The 17,737-nt window shown below is 48.7% G+C and overlaps 1 pseudogene; it reads left to right on the top strand.

The window, feature by feature from the left end:
• The first annotated feature begins 1,045 nt into the window (after positions 1 to 1,045).
• The window catches only part of LOC124028629, a 30,646-nt pseudogene continuing 13,954 nt past the window's right edge, over positions 1,046 to 17,737 (top strand).

Below are 17,737 nucleotides of genomic sequence, written 5' to 3' on the forward strand. Positions count from 1 at the left end.
CCCACTGGAGTGGACAGGCCTCTAGCTCCTCCCTCTGGAGTGGACAGGCCTCTAGCTCCTCCCTCTGGAGTGGACAGGCCTCTAGCGCCTCCCACTGGAGTGGACAGGCCTCTAGCTCCTCCCTCTGGAGTGGACAGGCCTCTAGCGCCTCCCTCTGGAGTGGACATGCCTCTAGCTCCTCCCTCTGGAGTGGACAGGCCTCTAGCTCCTCCCTCTGGAGTGGACAGGCCTCTAGCGCCTCCCACTGGAGTGGACAGGCCTCTAGCTCCTCCCTCTGGAGTGGACAGGCCTCTAGCGCCTCCCACTGGAGTGGACAGGCCTCTAGCTCCTCCCTCTGGAGTGGACAGGCCTCTAGCTCCTCCCTCTGGAGTGGACAGGCCTCTAGCTCCTCCCTCTGGAGTGGACAGGCCTCTAGCTCCTCCCTCTGGAGTGGACAGGCCTCTAGCTCCTCCCTCTGGAGTGGACAGGCCTCTAGCTCCGCACACACACACTGGCTAGGACACACACACACTAGAATCACACACACACACACTAAACTAGCATGCCCACACAGTTCATTTAAAAAAAAAGCTATTGGTGTGAGTGTTTTGAGTGAAAAAAGCCCTCATACTGTTTAGGACAGTGGTTCCCAACCAAGACTACTAGGACCCCTGGGGTACTGGGATTATCCACAGGGGGGGGGACTTCAGGACTACTAGGACCCCTGGGGTGCTGGGATTATCCACAGGGGGTGGGGGGGACTTCAGGACTACTAGGACCCCTGGGGTACTGGGACTATCCACAGGGGGGGGACTTCAGGACTACTAGGAACCCTGGGGTACTGGGACTATCCACAGGGGGGACTACTAGTACTCCTGGGGTACTGGGACTATCCACAGGGGGGGACTACTAGGACCCCTGGGGTACTGGGACTATCCACAGGGGGGACTTCAGGATGACAGGTATCTGTGTTCCAGACTAGAGAGGAGGGATGAGATGTGACTGCAGGTATCTGTGTTCCAGGTAGAGAGGAGGGATGAGATGTGACTGCAGGTATCTGTGTTCCAGGTAGAGAGGAGGGATGAGATGTGACTGCAGGTATCTGTGTTCCAGGTAGAGAGGAGGGATGAGATGTGAGTGCAGGTATCTGTGTTCCAGGTACTACGCTGCGTTGAAAACCATGGAGCAGCTGGAGACGGTGTACATCCCCCGGGTCAGCCGTTACCGCTTCTGTCAGATCATGGCTGAGAACCTGCCCAAGCTCAGAGAGGACATTAAGGACATCTCCATGTCCGACCTCAAGGACTTCCTGGAGAGCATCAGGAAACACTCGGACAAGATCGGAGAGACCGCCATGAAACAGGTATGAGACGTTGTTGTTGTTATTATATAGAAACAGGCAGAGTACAGGTACTAAACAGGTATGAGACGTTGTTGTTGTTATTATATAGAAACAGGCAGAGTACAGGTACTAAACAGGTATGAGACGTTGTTGTTGTTATTATATAGAAACAGGCAGAGTACAGGTACTAAACAGGTATGAGACGTTGTTGTTGTTATTATATAGAAACAAGCAGAGTACAGGTACTAAACAGGTATGAGACGTTGTTGTTGTTATTATATAGAAACAGGCAGAGTACAGGTACTAAACAGGTATGAGACGTTGTTGTTGTTATTATATAGAAACAGGCAGAGTACAGGTACTAAACAGGTATGAGACGTTGTTGTTGTTATTATATAGAAACAGGCAGAGTACAGGTACTAAACAGGTATGAGACGTTGTTGTTGTTATATAGAAACAGGCAGAGTACAGGTACTAAACAGGTAAGAGACGTTGTTGTTGTTGTTATATAGAAACAGGCAGAGTACAGGTACTAAACAGGTAAGAGACGTTGTTGTTGTTGTTATATAGAAACAGGCAGAGTACAGGTACTAAACAGGTAAGAGACGTTGTTGTTGTTGTTATATAGAAACAGGCAGAGTACAGGTACTAAACAGGTAAGAGACGTTGTTGTTATATAGAAACAGGCAGAGTACAGGTACTAAACAGGTAAGAGACGTTGTTGTTGTTATTATATAGAAACAGGCAGAGTACAAGTACTAAACAGGTAAGAGACTGGCCCTTTGGACACTGTGTTAACTGACCTCCAGACGAGCTTCAATGCCATACAAATCTCCTTCCGTGGCCTCCAATTGCTCTTAAATACAAGTGAAACTAAATGCATGCTCTTCAACCGATCCCTGTCTGCACCTGCTCACCCGTCCAACATCACCACTCTGGACGGCTCTGACTTAGAATACGTGGACAACTACAAATACCTGGATGTCTGGTTAGACTGTAAACTCTCCTTCCAGACTCACATGAAGCATTTCCAATCCAAAATTAAATCTAGAATCGACTTCCTGTTTTGCAACAAAGCATCCTTCACTGATGCTGCTCTACATACCCTTGTAAAACTGACCATCCTACCAATCCTCGACTTCGGCGATGTCATTTATAAAATAGCCTCCAACACTCTACTCAACAAATTGGATGCAGGCTATCACAGTGCCATCCGTTTTGTCACCAAAGCCCCATATACTACCCACCACTGTGACCTGTACACTCTCGTTGGCTGGCCCTCGCTTCATACTGTTCGCCAAACCCACTGGCTCCAGGTCATCTAATAGTCATTGCTAGGTAAAGCCCCGCCTTGTCTCAGCTCACTGGTCACCATAGCAGCACCCACCAGTAGCACGCGCTCCAGCAGGTATATTTCACTGGTCACACCCAAAGCCAATTCCTCCTTTGGCCGCCTTTCCTTCCAGTTCTCTGCTGTCAGTGATTGTAACGAACTGCAAAAATCACTGAAGCTGGATACTCACATCTCCCTCACTAACTTCAAGCACCCCATCTGTAAATAGCCCATCTACCTACCTCATCCCCATACTGTATTTATTTATTTATTTTGCTCCTTTGCACCCCAGTATCTCTACTTGCACATTCATCTTCTGCACATCACCCATTCCAGTGTTTAATTGCTATATCATAATTACTTCGCCACTATGACCTATTTTATTGCCTTTAACTCCCTTATCCTACCTCATTTGCACAATGTGTGTGTGTGTGTGTGTGTGTGTGTGTGTGTGTGTGTGTGTGTGTGTGTGTGTGTGTGTGTGTGTGTGTGTGTGTGTGTGTGTGTGTGTGTGTGTGTGTGTGTGTGTGTGTGTGTGTGTGTGTGTGTTATTTTATACTGTATGTTTGTTTATTCCATGTGTAACTGTGTCGTTCTATGTGTCGAACTGCTTTGCTTTGCTTAATCTTGGCCAGGTCGAAATTGTAAATGAGAACTTGTTCTCAACTGGCCTATCTGGTTAAATAAAGGTGAAATAAAATGTAAAAATCTTCAATCAATTGTAGAAAATGAACAATAAATGTCTGATCTTATGCCAGGAAGCTTTGCTCTGAGAAGGAGAGAGGTCTGACTGTGTTGTCTGTATCTCCCAGGCTCAGCAGCACAGGACGTTTAACAGTGTGGTTCAGAAGCATGACAGTGGTATGGGCTACACCAGGCCAGTCTACTCCCTGAACGGCCGGACGCCAACGCAGCACAACGGCCTAGCGGCGGAGGAGGGAGTAGACCAACCAGAGGAGGAGGGAGTGGAGGAGGACCAATCAGAGGAGGAGGTGAGAGAGGACTCTTCTTCAAAGTAACTTTTCAGATCTCTTTTTCTTAGTTTGTACTTTTTCATACTCTTTGGTCCAGTATTAAAGCAACACGTTGAAGTTATCAACACTGTTATCAACAATGTGAAGGTACCCTGTACATTATTTACAAGAAAAGCCCAAGTGATCATCTGTGTTATCTAATGTAACGTGGTTTAACCTCCTGACTGTGTTATCTAATGTAACGTGGTTTAACCTCCTGACTGTGTTATCTAATGTAACGTGGTTTAACCTCCTGACTGTGTTATCTAATGTAACGTGGTTTAACCTCCTGACTGTGTTATCTAATGTAGAGTGGTTTAACCTCCTGACTGTGTTATCTAATGTAACGTGGTTTAACCTCCTGACTGTGTTATCTAATGTAACGTGGTTTAACCTCCTGACTGTGTTATCTAATGTAACGTGGTTTAACCTCCTGACTGTGTTATCTAATGTAACGTGGTTTAACCTCCTGACTCTGTTATCTAATGTAACGTGGTTTAACCTCCTGACTGTGTTATCTAATGTAGAGTGGTTTAACCTCCTGACTGTGTTATCTAATGTAACGTGGTTTAACCTCCTGACTGTGTTATCTAATGTAACGTGGTTTAACCTCCTGACTCTGTTATCTAATGTAACGTGGTTTAACCTCCTGACTGTGTTATCTAATGTAGAGTGGTTTAACCTCCTGACTGTGTTATCTAATGTAACGTGGTTTAACCTCCTGACTGTGTTATCTAATGTAACGTGGTTTAACCTCCTGACTGTGTTATCTAATGTAGAGTGGTTTAACCTCCTGACTGTGTTATCTACCGTAACGTGGTTTAACCTCCTGACTGTGTAACGTGGTTTAACCTCCTGACTGTGTTATCTAATGTAGAGTGGTGTAACCTCCTGACTGTGTTATCTACCGTAACGTGGTTTAACCTCCTGACTGTGTAACGTGGTTTAACCTCCTGACTGTGTTATCTAATGTAGAGTGGTTTAACCTCCTGACTGTGTTATCTAATGTAGAGTGGTTTAACCTCCTGACTGTGTTATCTAATGTAGAGTGGTGTAACCTCCTGACTGTGTTATCTACCGTAACGTGGTTTAACCTCCTGACTGTGTTATCTAATGTAACGTGGTTTAACCTCCTGACTGTGTTATCTAATGTAGAGTGGTTTAACCTCCTGACTGTGTTATCTAATGTAACGTGGTTTAACCTCCTGACTGTGTTATCTACATTTACATTTACATTTAAGTCATTTAGCAGACGCTCTTATCCAGAGCGACTTACAAATTGGTGCATTCACCTTATGACATCCAGTGGGACAGTCACTTAACAATAGTGCATCTAAAACTTAGGGGGGGTGGGGTGAGAGGGATTACTTAACCTATCCTAGGTATTCCTTAAAGAGGTGGGGTTTCAGGTGTCTCCGGAAGGTGGTGATTGACTCCGCTGTCCTGGCGTCGTGAGGGAGTTTGTTCCACCATTGGGGGGCCAGGGCAGCGAACAGTTTTGACTGGGCTGAGCGGGAGCTGTACTTCCTCAGTGGTAGGGAGGCGAGCAGGCCAGAGGTGGATGAACGCAGTGCCCTTGTTTGGGTGTAGGGCCTGATCAGAGCCTGGAGGTACTGAGGTGCCGTTCCCCTCACAGCTCCGTAGGCAAGCACCATGGTCTTGTAGCGGATGCGAGCTTCAACTGGAAGCCAGTGGAGAGAACGGAGGAGCGGGGTGACGTGCTAGAACTTGGGAAGGTTGAACACCAGACGGGCTGCGGCGTTCTGGATGAGTTGAAGGGGTTTAATGGCACAGGCAGGGAGCCCAGCCAACAGCGAGTTGCAGTAATCCAGACGGGAGATGACAAGTGCCTGGATTAGGACCTGCGCCGCTTCCTGTGTGAGGCAGGGTCGTACTCTGCGGATGTTGTAGAGCATGAACCTACAGGAACGGGCCACCGCCTTGATGTTAGTTGAGAACGACAGGGTGTTGTCCAGGATCACGCCAAGGTTCTTGGCGCTCTGGGAGGAGGACACAATGGAGTTGTCAACCGTGATGGCGAGATCATGGAACGGGCAGTCCTTCCCCGGGAGGAAGAGCAGCTCAGTCTTGCCGAGGTTCAGCTTGAGGTGGTGATCCGTCATCCACACTGATATGTCTGCCAGACATGCAGAGATGCGATTCGCCACCTGGTCATCAGAAGGGGAAAGGAGAAGATTAATTTGTGTCGTCTGCATAGCAATGATAAGAGAGACCATGTGAGGTTATGACAGAGCCAAGTGACTTGGTGTATAGCGAGAATAGGAGAGGGCCAAGAACAGAGCCCTGGGGGACACCAGTGGTGAGAGCGCGTGGTGAGGAGACAGATTCTCGCCACGCCACCTGGTAGGAGCGACCTGTCAGGTAGGACGCAATCCAAGCGTGGGCCGCGCCGGAGATGCCCAACTCGGAGAGGGTGGAGAGGAGGATCTGATGGTTCACAGTATCGAAGGCAGCCGATAGATCTAGAAGGATGAGAGCAGAGGAGAGAGAGTTAGCTTTAGCAGTGCGGAGCGCCTCCGTGATACAGAGGAGAGCAGTCTCAGTTGAATGACTAGTCTTGAAACCTGACTGATTTGGATCAAGAAGGTCATTCAGAGAGATAGCGGGAGAGCTGGCCAAGGACGGCACGTTCAAGAGTTTTGGAGAGAAAAGAAAGAAGGGATACTGGTCTGTAATTGTTGACATCGGAGGGATCGAGTGTAGGTTTTTTCAGAAGGGGTGCAACTCTCGCTCTCTTGAAGACGGAAGGGACGTAGCCAACGGTCAGGGATGAGTTGATGAGCGAGGTGAGGTAAGGGAGAAGGTCTCCGGAAATGGTCTGGAGAAGAGAGGAGGGGATAGGGTCAAGCGGGCAGGTTGTTGGGCGGCCGGCCGTCACAAGACGCGAGATTTCATCTGGAGAGAGAGGGGAGAAAGAGGTCAGAGCACAGGGTAGGGCAGTGTGAGCAGAACCAGCGGTGTCGTTTGACTTAGCAAACGAGGATCGGATGTCGTCGACCTTCTTTTCAAAATGGTTGACGAAGTCATCTGCAGAGAGGGAGGAGGGGGGGGGGGAGGGGGCGGAGGATTCAGGAGGGAGGAGAAGGTGGCAAAGAGCTTCCTAGGGTTGGAGGCAGAAGCTTGGAATTTAGCGTGGTAGAAAGTGGCTTTAGCAGCAGAGACAGAGGAGGAAAATGTAGAGAGGGAGTGAAAGGATGCCAGGTCCGCAGGGAGGCGAGTTTTCCTCCATTTCCGCCCGGAGCCCTGTTCTGTGAGCTCGCAATGAGTCATCGAGCCACGGAGCGGGAGGGGGAGGACCGAGCCGGCCTGGAGGATAGGGGACATAGAGAGTCAAGGGATGCAGAGAGGGAGGAGAGGAGGGTTGAGGAGGCAGAATCAGGAGATAGGTGGGAGAAGGTTTGAGCGGAGGGAAGAGATGATAGGATGGAAGAGGAGAGACCTTCGGGGGAGAGAAGCGAAGGTTGGGACGGCGCGATACCATCCGAGTAGGGGCAGTGTGGGAGGTGTTGGATGAGAGCGAGAGGGAAAAGGATACAAGGCAGTGGTCGGAGACTTGGAGGGAGTTGCAATGAGGTTAGTGGAAGAACAGCATCTAGTAAAGATGAGGTCGAGCGTATTGCCTGCCTTGTGAGTAGGGGGAAGGTGAGAGGGTGAGGTCAAAAGAGGAGAGGAGTGGAAAGAAGGAGGCAGAGAGGAAAGAGTCAAAGGTAGGCGTGGGGAGGTTAAAGTCGCCCAGAACTGTGAGAGGTGAGCCGTCCTCAGGAAAGGAGCTTATCAAGGCATCAAGCTCATTGATGAACTCTCCGAGGAACCTGGAGGGCGATAAATGATAAGGATGTTAAGCTTGAAAGGGCTAGTAACTGTGACAGCATGGAATTCAAAGGAGGCGATAGACAGATGGGTAAGGGGAGAAAGAGAGAATGACCACTTGGGAGAGATGAGGATCCCGGTGCCACCACCCCGCTGACCAGACGCTCTCGGGGTGTGCGAGAACACGTGGGCGGACGAAGAGAGAGCAGTAGGAGTAGCAGTGTTGTCTGTGGTGATCCATGTTTCCGTCAGGGCCAAGAAGTCGATGGACTGGAGGGAGGCATGGGCTGAGATGAACTCTGCCTTGTTGACCGCAGATTGGCAGTTCCAGAGGCTACCGGAGACCTGGAACTCCACGTGGGTCGTGCGCGCTGGGACCACCAGAGTAGGGTGGCCGCGGCCACGCGGTGAGGAGCGTTTGTATGGTCTGTGCAGAGAGGAGAGAACAGGGATAAACCGACACATAGTTGACAGGCTACAGAAGAGGCTACGCTAATGCAAAGGAGATTGGAATGACAAGTGGACTACACGTCTCGAATGTTCAGAAAGTTAAGCTGCGTAGCAAGAATCTTATTGACTAAAATGATTAAAATGATACAGTACTGCTGAAGTAGGCTAGCTGGCAGTGGGTGCGTTGTTGACACTACACTAATCAAGTCGTTCCGTTGAGTGTAATAGTTTCTGCAGTGTTGCTATTCGGGGGCTAGCAGGCTAGCTAGCAGTGTTGTTTACGTTACGTTGCGTTAAAAGAACGACAATAGATGGCTAGCGAACCTAGAAAATCGCTCTAGACTACACAATTATCTTTGATACAAAGACGGCTATGTAGCTAGCTAAGTAGCTAGCTACGATCAAACAAATCAAACCGTTGTACTGTAATGAAAATGAAGTGAAAATGTGATACAACCTGTGAATTCGACCGGGTAGTTGAGTTCTATCTATCTAATGTAGAGTGGTTTAACCTCCTGACTGTGTTATCTAATGTAACGTGGTTTAACCTCCTGACTGTGTAATGTGGTTTAACCTCCTGACTGTGTTATCTAATGTAACGTGGTTTAACCTCCTGACTGTGTTATCTAACGTAACGTGGTTTAACCTCCTGACTGTGTTATCTAACGTAACGTGGTTTAACTTCCTGACTGTGTTATCTAATGTAACGTGGTTTAACCTCCTGACTGTGTAACGTGGTTTAACCTCCTGACTGTGTTATCTAATGTAACGTGGTTTAACCTCCTGACTGTGTTATCTAACGTAACGTGGTTTAACCTCCTGACTGTGTTATCTAATGTAACGTGGTTTAACCTCCTGACTGTGTTATCTAATGTAGAGTGGTTTAACCTCCTGACTGTGTTATCTAACGTAACGTGGTTTAACCTCCTGACTCTGTTATCTAACGTAACGTGGTTTAACCTCCTGGCTGTGTTATCTAACGTAACGTGGTTTAACCTCCTGACTGTGTTATCTAATGTAACGTGGTTTAACCTCCTGACTGTGTTATCTAACGTAACGTGGTTTAACTTCCTGACTGTGTTATCTAATGTAACGTGGTTTAACCTCCTGACTGTGTTATCTAATGTAACGTGGTTTAACCTCCTGACTGTGTAACGTGGTTTAACCTCCTGACTGTGTTATCTAATGTAACGTGGTTTAACCTCCTGACTGTGTTATCTAATGTAACGTGGTTTAACCTCCTGACTGTGTTATCTAATGTAACGTGGTTTAACCTCCTGACTGTGTTATCTAATGTAACGTGGTTTAACCTCCTGACTGTGTTATCTAATGTAACGTGGTTTAACCTCCTGACTGTGTTATCTAACTTAACGTGGTTTAACCTCCTGACTGTGTTATCTAATGTAGAGTGGTTTAACCTCCTGACTGTGTTATCTAATGTAACGTGGTTTAACCTCCTGACTGTGTTATCTAATGTAACGTGGTTTAACTTCCTGACTGTGTTATCTAATGTAACGTGGTTTAACCTCCTGACTGTGTTATCTAACTTAACGTGGTTTAACCTCCTGACTGTGTAACGTGGTTTAACCTCCTGACTGTGTTATCTAATGTAGAGTGGTTTAACCTCCTGACTGTGTTATCTAATGTAACGTGGTTTAACCTCCTGACTGTGTTATTTAATGTAACGTGGTTAACCTCCTGACTGTGTTATTTAATGTAAGGTGGTTTAACCTCCTGACTGTGTTATCTAATGTAACGTGGTTTAACCTCCTGACTGTGTTATCTAACGTAACGTGGTTTAACCTCCTGACTGTGTTATCTAATGTAACGTGGTTTAACCTCCTGACTGTGTTATCTAACGTAACGTGGTTTTAATCTCCCAGGTATTAACAGCCCAGGACCTGGTAGACTTCTCTCCTGTGTACAGATGTCTCCACATCTACACCGTTCTGGTATGTACACTATTTACTGGTCCTTAACGTGCCATCCAATCGGCTCCCTATTCCTGATATAGGACCTTCAGTAACCTGCTGTATTTGTGTTTACCAATAGATGGCAGTATTGACTCAAGACGGGGGTTTGCTTCCCGCTATCCGTAGCTATTTCCTGTGTCTGCCGATATAACTGTGGTTAAGAAAGCTTCAGGTAGCTTAAGCCAGGTGCATCAAAGAATGTAATTTTAAAGTTACAATTAAATACTAAACCGTACTTTAGTCTCATGAGTCGTAACTCTAAGAAGCCTTTAAGGATACGGACCCATAGGGTTTTTATTTTACCTTTATTTTACTGTGAGGTCAGTCACCATTTCACTGTGAGGTCAGTCACCATTTCACTGTGAGGTCAGTCACCATTTCACTGTGAGGTCAGTCACCATTTCACTGTGAGGTCAGTCACCATTTCACTGTGAGGTCAGTCACCATTTCACTGTGAGGTCAGTCACCATTTCACTGTGAGGTCAGTCACCATTTCACTGTGAGGTCTACACCTGTTGGTTAAGGGCTGGTCAGTCAGCATTTCACTGTGAGGTCTACACCTGTTGGTTAAGGGCTGGTCAGTCAGCATTTCACTGTGAGGTCTACACCTGTTGGTTAAGGGCTGGTCAGTCAGCATTTCACTGTGAGGTCTACACCTGTTGGTTAAGGGCTGGTCAGTCAGCATTTCACTGTGAGGTCTACACCTGTTGGTTAAGGGCTGGTCAGTCAGCATTTCACTGTGAGGTCTACACCTGTTGGTTAAGGGCTGGTCAGTCAGCATTTCACTGTGAGGTCTACACCTGTTGGTTAAGGGCTGGTCAGTCAGCATTTCACTGATCCTGAACGGTCGTAAAACAGATTATAGAGAGGGAACAGAGAACTCAGTCATTAAATGTTTCACCTGTGACAATTTCATGTGAGGCCACCTCTTCCCGCTGCCGGCCACTGGACTTCCTGTCATCACCATATTTGGTAGTGAGTGGAAATGCAAACCGGATGCTTCACATTTCTACATGGGGTGAACCATCTGGCTGAGGTTGTTCTGTGTTTCAGGGTGACAGAGAGACGTTTGAGAACTACTACAGGACAGAGCAAAAACTGTGAGGCCAGGCTGGTGCTGCAGCCCCAGTCAACATTTCACTGGAGGGTTCCCTCTCTATCTGTTCCCCTTTCATCTGTTCCCCAGTCTAACCATTTCACTGTGAGGTTCCCCTCTCTATCTGTTCCCATTTCATCTGTTCCCCTCTCTATCTGTTCCCCAGTCTAACATGGTCACTGGAGGGTTCCCCTCTCTATCTGTTCCTCTCTATCTGTTCCCCAGTCTAACATGGTGAGGAGGGTTCCCCTCTCTATCTGTTCCCCTCTCTATCTGTTCCCCTCTCTATCTGTTCCCCAGTCTAACATGGTGAGGAGGGTTCCCCTCTCTATCTGTTCCCCAGTCTAACATGGTGAGGAGGGTTCCCCTCTCTATCTGTTCCCCAGTCTAACATGGTGAGGAGGGTTCCCCTCTCTATCTGTTCCCCTGTCTATCTGTTCCCCTGTCTATCTGTTCCCCTCTCTATCTGTTCCCCTCTCTATCTGTTCCCCAGTCTAACATGGTGAGGAGGGTTCCCCTCTCTATCTGTTCCCCAGTCTAACATGGTGAGGAGGGTTCCCCTCTCTATCTGTTCCCCTTTCTATCTGTTCCCCAGTCTAACATGGTGAGGAGGGTTCCCCTCTCTATCTGTTCCCCTCTCTATCTGTTCCCCTCTCTATCTGTTCCCCAGTCTAACATGGTGAGGAGGGTTCCCCTCTCTATATGTTCCCCTCTCTATCTGTTCCCCTCTCTATCTGTTCCCCAGTCTAACATGGTGAGGAGGGTTCCCCTCTCTATCTGTTCCCCTCTCTATCTGTTCCCCTCTCTATCTGTTCCCCTCTCTATCTGTTCCCCAGTCTAACATGGTGAGGAGGGTTCCCCTCTCTATCTGTTCCCCTCTCTATCTGTTCCCCTCTCTATCTGTTCCCCAGTCTAACATGGTGAGGAGGGTTCCCCTCTCTATCTGTTCCCCTTTCTATCTGTTCCCCAGTCTAACATGGTGAGGAGGGTTCCCCTCTCTATCTGTTCCCCTCTCTATCTGTTCCCCAGTCTAACATGGTGAGGAGGGTTCCCCTCTCTATCTGTTCCCCTCTCTATATGTTCCCCTCTCTATCTGTTCCCCTCTCTATCTGTTCCCCAGTCTAACATGGTGAGGAGGGTTCCCCTCTCTATCTGTTCCCCTCTCTATCTGTTCCCCTCTCTATCTGTTCCCCTCTCTATCTGTTCCCCAGTCTAACATGGTGAGGAGGGTTCCCCTCTCTATCTGTTCCCCTCTCTATCTGTTCCCCTCTCTATCTGTTCCCCAGTCTAACATGGTGAGGAGGGTTCCCCTCTCTATCTGTTCCACTCTCTATATGTTCCCCTCTCTATCTGTTCCCCTCTCTATCTGTTCCCCTCTCTAACTGTTCCCCTCTCTATCTGTTCCCCTCTATCTGTTCCCCAGTCTAACATGGTGAGGAGGGTTCCCCTCTCTATCTGTTCCCCTCTCTATCTGTTCCCCAGTCTAACATGGTGAGGAGGGTTCCCCTCTCTATCTGTTCCCCTCTCTATCGGTTCCCCAGTCTAACATGGTGAGGAGGGTTCCCCTCTCTATCTGTTCCCCTCTCTATATGTTCCCCTCTCTATCTGTTCCCCTCTATCTGTTCCCCTCTCTATCTGTTCCCCTCTCTATCTGTTCCCCAGTCTAACATGGTGAGGAGGGTTCCCCTCTCTATCTGTTCCCCTCTCTATCTGTCCCCTTCTCTATCTGTTCCCCAGTCTAACATGGTGAGGAGGGACACAACCAGCCCTTCATTCTTTCTCTTCTACATCCCTCTGTTCCCCTCTCTATCTGTTCCCCTCTCTATCTGTTCCCCTCTCTATCTGTTCCCCTCTCTATCTGTTCCCCTTTCTATCTGTTCCCCTCTCTATCTGTTCCCCTTTCTATCTGTTCCCCTTTCTATCTGTTCCCCAGTCTAACATGGTGAGGAGGGTTCCCCTCTCTATCTGTTCCCCTCTCTATCTGTTCCCCTCTCTATCTGTTCCCCTCTCTATCTGTTCCCCTCTCTATCTGTTCCCCTCTCTATCTGTTCCCCTTTCTATCTGTTCCCCTCTCTATCTGTTCCCCTTTCTATCTGTTCCCCTTTCTATCTGTTCCCCAGTCTAACATGGTGAGGAGGGTTCCCCTCTCTATCTGTTCCCCTCTCTATCTGTTCCCCTCTCTATCTGTTCCCCTTTATATCTGTTCCCCAGTCTAACATGGTGAGGAGGGTTCCCCTCTCTATCTGTTCCCCTCTCTATCTGTTCCCCTTTCTATCTGTTCCCCTCTCTATCTGTTCCCCTTTCTATCTGTTCCCCTTTCTATCTGTTCCCCAGTCTAACATGGTGAGGAGGGTTCCCCTCTCTATCTGTTCCCCTCTCTATCTGTTCCCCTCTCTATCTGTTCCCCTTTATATCTGTTCCCCAGTCTAACATGGTGAGGAGGGTTCCCCTCTCTATCTGTTCCCCTCTCTATCTGTTCCCCAGTCTAACATGGTGAGGAGGGTTCCCCTCTCTATCTGTTCCCCTCTCTATCTGTTCCCCTCTCTATCTGTTCCCCTCTCTATCTGTTCCCCTCTTTCTCTGTGACCCTCTCTCTCTGTTCCCCTCTATCTGTTCCCCTCTCTATCTGTTCCCCTCTCTATCTGTTCCCCTCTCTATCTGTTCCCCTCTCTATCTGTTCCCCTCTCTATATGTTCCCCTCTCTATCTGTTCCCCTCTCTATCTGTTCCCCTCTCTATCTGTTCCCCTCTCTATCTGTTCCCCTCTCTATCTGTTCCCCTCTCTATCTGTTCCCCTCTCTATTTGTTCCCCTCTCTATTTGTTCCCCTCTCTATCTCTTCCCCTCTCTATCTGTTCCCCAGTCTAACATGGTGAGGAGGGTTCCCCTCTCTATCTGTTCCCCTCTCTATCTGTTCCCCTCTCTATCTGTTCCCCTCTCTATCTGTTCCCCTTTCTATCTGTTCCCCTCTCTATCTGTTCCCCAGTCTAACATGGTGAGGAGGGTTCCCCTCTCTATCTGTTCCCCTCTCTATCTGTTCCCCAGTCTAACATGGTGAGGAGGGTTCCCCTCTCTATCTGTTCCCCTCTCTATCTGTTCCCCTCTCTATCTGTTCCCCTCTCTATCTGTTCCCCTCTCTATCTGTTCCCTTTCTATCTGTTCCCCTTTCTATCTGTTCCCCAGTCTAACATGGTGAGGAGGGTTCCCCTCTCTATCTGTTCCCCTCTCTATCTGTTCCCCTTTCTATCTGTTCCCCAGTCTAACATGGTGAGGAGGGTTCCCCTCTCTATCTGTTCCCCTCTCTATCTGTTCCCCTCTCTATCTGTTCCCCTCTATCTGTTCCCTCTCTATCTGTTCCCCAGTCTAACATGGTGAGGAGGGTTCCCCTCTCTATCTGTTTCCCCTCTCTATCTGTTCCCTCTCTATCTGTTCCCCAGTCTAACATGGTGAGGAGGGTTCCCCTCTCTATCTGTTCCCCTCTCTATCTGTTCCCCTCTCTATCTGTTCCCCTCTCTATCTGTTCCCCTCTCTATCTGTTCCCCTCTCTATCTGTGACCCTCTCTCTCTGTTCCCCTCTATCTGTGATCCCCTCTCTCTGTTCCCCTCTCTATCTGTTCCCCTCTCTATCTGTTCCCCTCTCTATCTGTTCCCCTCTCTATCTGTTCCCCTCTCTATCTGTTCCCCTCTCTATCTGTTCCCCTCTCTATTTGTTCCCCTCTCTATCTGTTCCCCTCTCTATCTGTTCCCCAGTCTAACATGGTGAGGAGGGTTCCCCTCTCTATCTGTTCCCCAGTCTAACATGGTGAGGAGGGTTCCCCTCTCTATCTGTTCCCCTCTCTATCTGTTCCCCTTTCTATCTGTTCCCCAGTCTAACATGGTGAGGAGGGTTCCCCTCTCTATCTGTTCCCCTCTCTATCTGTTCCCCTCTCTATCTGTTCCCCAGTCTAACATGGTGAGGAGGGTTCCCCTCTCTATCTGTTCCCCTCTCTATATGTTCCCCTCTCTATCTGTTCCCCTCTCTATCTGTTCCCCTCTCTATCTGTTCCCCAGTCTAACATGGTGAGGAGGGTTCCCCTCTCTATCTGTTCCCCTCTCTATCTGTTCCCCTCTCTATCTGTTCCCCTCTCTATATGTTCCCCTCTCTATCTGTTCCCCTCTCTATCTGTTCCCCTCTCTATCTGTTCCCCAGTCTAACATGGTGAGGAGGGTTCCCCTCTCTATCTGTTCCCCTCTCTATCTGTTCCCCTCTCTATCTGTTCCCCAGTCTAACATGGTGAGGAGGGTTCCCCTCTCTATCTGTTCCCCTCTCTATCTGTTCCCCTCTCTATCTGTTCCCCAGTCTAACATGGTGAGGAGGGTTCCCCTCTCTATCTGTTCCACTCTCTATCTGTTCCCCTCTCTATCTGTTCCCCTCTCTATCTGTTCCCCTCTCTATCTGTTCCCCTCTCTATCTGTTCCCCTCTCTATCTGTTCCCCAGTCTAACATGGTGAGGAGGGTTCCCCTCTCTATCTGTTCCCCTCTCTATCTGTTCCCCAGTCTAACATGGTGAGGAGTGTTCCCCTCTCTATATGTTCCCCTCTCTATCTGTTCCCCTCTCTATCTGTTCCCCAGTCTAACATGGTGAGGAGGGTTCCCCTCTCTATCTGTTCCCCTCTCTATCTGTTCCCCTCTCTATCTGTTCCCCAGTCTAACATGGTGAGGAGGGTTCCCCTCTCTATCTGTTCCCATCTCTATCTGTTCCCCTCTCTATCTGTTCCCCTCTCTATCTGTGACCCTCTCTCTCTGTTCCCCTCTCTCTCTGTTCCCCTCTATCTGTTCCCCCCTCTATCTGTTCCCCTCTCTATCTGTTCCCCTCTCTATCTGTTCCCCTCTCTATCTGTTCCCCTCTCTATCTGTTCCCCTTTCTATCTGTTCCCCAGTCTAACATGGTGAGGAGGGTTCCCCTCTCTATCTGTTCCCCTCTCTATCTGTTCCCCTCTCTATCTGTTCCCCTCTATCTGTTCCCCTCTCTATCTGTTCCCCAGTCTAACATGGTGAGGAGGGTTCCCCTCTCTATCTGTTCCCCTCTCTATCTGTTCCCCTCTCTATCTGTTCCCCAGTCTAACATGGTGAGGAGGGTTCCCCTCTCTATCTGTTCCCCTCTCTATCTGTTCCCCTCTCTATCTGTTCCCCTCTCTATCTGTTCCCCTCTTTCTCTCTGACCCTCTCTCTCTGTTCCCCTCTATCTGTTCCCCTCTCTATCTGTTCCCCTCTCTATCTGTTCCCCTCTCTATCTGTTCCCCTCTCTATCTGTTCCCCTCTCTATATGTTCCCCTCTCTATCTGTTCCCCTCTCTATCTGTTCCCCTCTCTATCTGTTCCCCTCTCTATCTGTTCCCCTCTCTATCTGTTCCCCTCTCTATCTGTTCCCCTCTCTATTTGTTCCCCTCTCTATCTGTTCCCCTCTCTATCTGTTCCCCTCTCTATCTGTTCCCCTCTCTATCTGTTCCCTCTTTCTCTCTGACCCTCTCTCTCTGTTCCCCTCTATCTGTTCCCCTCTCTATCTGTTCCCTCTCTATCTGTTCCCTCTCTATCTGTTCCCCTCTCTATCTGTTCCCCTCTCTATATGTTCCCCTCTCTATCTGTTCCCCTCTCTATCTGTTCCCCTCTCTATCTGTTCCCCTCTCTATCTGTTCCCCTCTCTATCTGTTCCCCTCTCTATCTGTTCCCCTCTATCTGTTCCCCTCTCTATCTGTTCCCCTCTCTATTTGTTCCCCTCTATCTGTTCCCCTCTCTATCTGTTCCCCAGTCTAACATGGTGAGGAGGGTTCCCCTCTCTATCTGTTCCCCAGTCTAACATGGTGAGGAGGGTTCCCCTCTCTATCTGTTCCCCTCTCTATCTGTTCCCCTTTCTATCTGTTCCCCAGTCTAACATGGTGAGGAGGGTTCCCCTCTCTATCTGTTCCCCTCTCTATCTGTTCCCTCTCTATCTGTTCCCCAGTCTAACATGGTGAGGAGGGTTCCCTCTCTATCTGTTCCCCTCTCTATATGTTCCCCTCTCTATCTGTTCCCCTCTCTATCTGTTCCCCTCTCTATCTGTTCCCCAGTCTAACATGGTGAGGAGGGTTCCCCTCTCTATCTGTTCCCCTCTCTATCTGTTCCCCTCTCTATCTGTTCCCCTCTCTATATGTTCCCCTCTCTATCTGTTCCCCTCTCTATCTGTTCCCCTCTCTATCTGTTCCCCAGTCTAACATGGTGAGGAGGGTTCCCCTCTCTATCTGTTCCCCTCTCTATCTGTTCCCCTCTCTATCTGTTCCCCAGTCTAACATGGTGAGGAGGGTTCCCCTCTCTATCTGTTCCCCTCTCTATCTGTTCCCTCTCTATCTGTTCCCCAGTCTAACATGGTGAGGAGGGTTCCCCTCTCTATCTGTTCCACTCTCTATCTGTTCCCCTCTCTATCTGTTCCCCTCTCTATCTGTTCCCCTCTCTATCTGTTCCCCTCTCTATCTGTTCCCCTCTCTATCTGTTCCCCAGTCTAACATGGTGAGGAGGGTTCCCCTCTCTATCTGTTCCCCTCTCTATCTGTTCCCCAGTCTAACAAGGTGAGGAGTGTTCCCCTCTCTATATGTTCCCCTCTCTATCTGTTCCCCTCTCTATCTGTTCCCCAGTCTAACATGGTGAGGAGGGTTCCCCTCTCTATCTGTTCCCCTCTCTATCTGTTCCCCTCTCTATCTGTTCCCCAG

Source organism: Oncorhynchus gorbuscha, unplaced genomic scaffold, assembly GCF_021184085.1.
Source record: "Oncorhynchus gorbuscha isolate QuinsamMale2020 ecotype Even-year unplaced genomic scaffold, OgorEven_v1.0 Un_scaffold_4543, whole genome shotgun sequence".
Classification (NCBI taxonomy): domain Eukaryota; kingdom Metazoa; phylum Chordata; class Actinopteri; order Salmoniformes; family Salmonidae; genus Oncorhynchus; species Oncorhynchus gorbuscha.